This window comes from Lactuca virosa, chromosome 8, assembly GCF_052849685.1.
Source record: "Lactuca virosa cultivar CGN04683 chromosome 8, Lactuca_virosa_CGN04683_v6, whole genome shotgun sequence".
NCBI lineage: Eukaryota > Viridiplantae > Streptophyta > Magnoliopsida > Asterales > Asteraceae > Lactuca > Lactuca virosa.
In genome coordinates, this window is record NC_136433.1 from 31,872,946 (window position 1) to 31,875,635 (window position 2,690).

Genomic DNA, 2,690 nt, shown 5'->3' on the forward strand with positions numbered 1-2,690 from the left:
TGAGAAGTTGAAATTTTGATGGAGTGTTATCAAGATGTCTATGACTCAAAACCATCTGATAAAAAAGGAAAACAAAAGGGAGATCGTAGTACAATAATAAAATCAACGTGATAGAGGACGGATCATATGATAAGATATGGATTATTTGAAATTAGATATGTAGTGAGATGACACCATGGCTGCAACGTCATTTGCATTGCCAATATAAAAACAAGTTTCACACATCACCCATAAAATAAAGAGGATTAGCATTTGAGATAGAGAGAAACAAAACTTTCAAGTTATTCATAAAAGACAATTGTATCCAATACAAAATTGCAACATCGGGAACATAGAAACAATCGGTGGGCCTCAGAGCACCTGCACATAATTGTTGAATGTTGCATGTTATAAGAAACAAAAACATGAAAATTGAATTAAGAACATACCCAATCTGAATGCATTTTTTTTGTCTTTCATACTCATTCCTCCTAACTTCTTTATGTAATTGTAATTAAATAAGAAAATTCCATAACTTATGACCAAATATTATTGGGAATTGATTCTCCAATCCAGATACCATACTTTCCCTCTAGGTGCGCCACTGCCTTGATCTTCAAACAGCTAGGAGCAAGAAAATTTATTTCGTGCTCATCCTGTCAGATTTACCAGGAAACATAGTCAAACCACCACAGAGCAATCTTACCATGAAGATCATTTTTGCATACTTTACCCTAGATTTGTGGTTATATATATTAATAACCTAGATTACATATAATATTTCAATGCCTGTAAAATGAAAGATTTACACATATATGGACAAAAACACATGAAAACAAATATCAAGCATAGCAAAACATCAATATTCGTGCCCAAAACCAAACCTGAGAAAATGGTCCACAACCAATTTATAGCAATATGAACTCTTCATATTGCTGTCCTTCAACGAAACAATAGAAACTCTTTATATGTATGAATATGTGCGTTTGTAAAGTAGATATAAATGTAAAAGCTTACAGTGTGATATCTAATTATTTGTGTGTGTGTGTGTGTGAAAGGAGATGAACCCTACTGCACTGCAACAGATCCGAATTAAAAAAAAAAATAGAAATTCGGATCTTCACCAGATCAAAACAACCCTCTTGCGATAAGAGTAAAACTAAATCATAAAGGATGAAAAAAAAAACCTTATTGAGATGGAAATGCCTTTGTATCTTCGACCGATGGATCTCAACTAAATAGCTCCAATCCCAATAACAAAAGAAGCAAACCTAAGATTTCAGCAATTAACTGCATCGAATAAATAGTAAAATTTGGTTACTAAAACATTCAAAATCATAAAAGTACAATTAACATAATAGCTTTTAATCTCATCAGAACCTTCTAAAATTCAACATACTCAAGAGGGAGCGATAGGGGTTGGTTAGAGGCAGGGGAATGCAATCCTTAACCGAAAATTGTGAGAGAGAAACTACTCATGTAATGGGGATTTGAATTAAGCGATAAGGGATATTTTATTTTAAGAATTTTAGAACCCACAAATCACAGTATCAGATTAGGAAAGAGGGGGAATGATGAGATAGACATGGGTGGTGGTGATATCGGTGTTGATTGGTGGCTACCCAATTGGGTACATGATTGAACTGGTGGATAAAGGAAAATGAGATGCTTACCTAGGGGATAGAAAGCTTTTTGATGAAAAGGAAGAAATGTGTGTTAACCACCACCTCTCCGCCTATCAGATCCCACCACAGTTACCTCCTCCCCTCTCAACCTCGATCCTCTCTTTCTCCCTATCTGTTTGATATTTCTTTTCTTTCCAGTTTTTTGTCCAGTCCTAACACACACAGACCATTAGGGAAGTAGAATGATGACGGAGATGGTGGAGGTCGCGGCCATGTATGGTGGCGACCGGTGGCGAGAGTGGCGGCTGATAATGGGTGTTTTTAGGACTCGTAGAGCTTCCTGGATCAAGAGAGGTGGAGAGAAGAACATTGACATGAGTTTTCAATCACGAACATAAATGTTGCTTTTTCCCAAATGGCTTTAGACTTCATCCTTGCTGAGATAGATGCGACAATGGTTTAATGGTGGCGTTGTAGTGGAATTTTGAGATAGACAGAGAAGGGGAGTTGATCTTGCAGTGAAGAGGATGGGAGGTATAGAGGAACAGGAATGAGGAGATAAATGGTTGTAGCTATAAACAATGTTAGGTCTAGGTTTTTAGAGAAAATGTGGAGTGACGGTGTTAGGTTTTTAGAGAGATTGTGGAAAGACGGTGGTGGATTTCAGGACAAATGGAAAACGGTGCTGGTTAGGGTTTACAGTGAGATCAAGCGGAGCATTGTGCAGCAGCAAATCCTCGCATTCCTCCGTATTATTATGATTCGTTTCCTATTTGAACGAGTCTTTCACTTTTAATCAGCCTAAAAATACTGAGAATTTGAATAAGTCCTAACTAAACTTTGGGAAATATATTTCGGAAAGATAAGGAGATACGCGAAAATGAAATAAGATATTGTACTGTATCGTTTGATTATACTTTTAGCTATAAATTTGGACAATTTAAATTTTAATATTATTTTATTGAAGTCCGGTTGTATTTAAAACATCCCAAAAATATGACCCAAAATTTTCGTTTTAAAAATATTATAAGAAACTATAATCATCCATAATCAATAAGAAAACCAAGTGTCATGTATCTCAAAATC

General features: G+C 35.7%; 1 long non-coding RNA gene across 2 annotated transcripts; it reads right to left on the minus strand.

Annotated features, from left to right (window-relative positions):
• Positions 1-258: 258 nt before the first annotated feature.
• On the minus strand, positions 259-2,433 carry LOC145128560 (uncharacterized). 2 transcript variants are annotated; one of them, XR_013716987.1, is made up of 3 exons: positions 1,360-2,433; positions 1,167-1,269; positions 259-635 (listed from the first exon to the last, which is right to left on the minus strand). It is a non-coding gene; the product is annotated as an uncharacterized LOC145128560 (long non-coding RNA). The 2 variants fall into 2 exon arrangements; XR_013716988.1 differs by having other exon boundaries at positions 1,653-2,432.
• Positions 2,434-2,690: the final 257 nt, after the last annotated feature.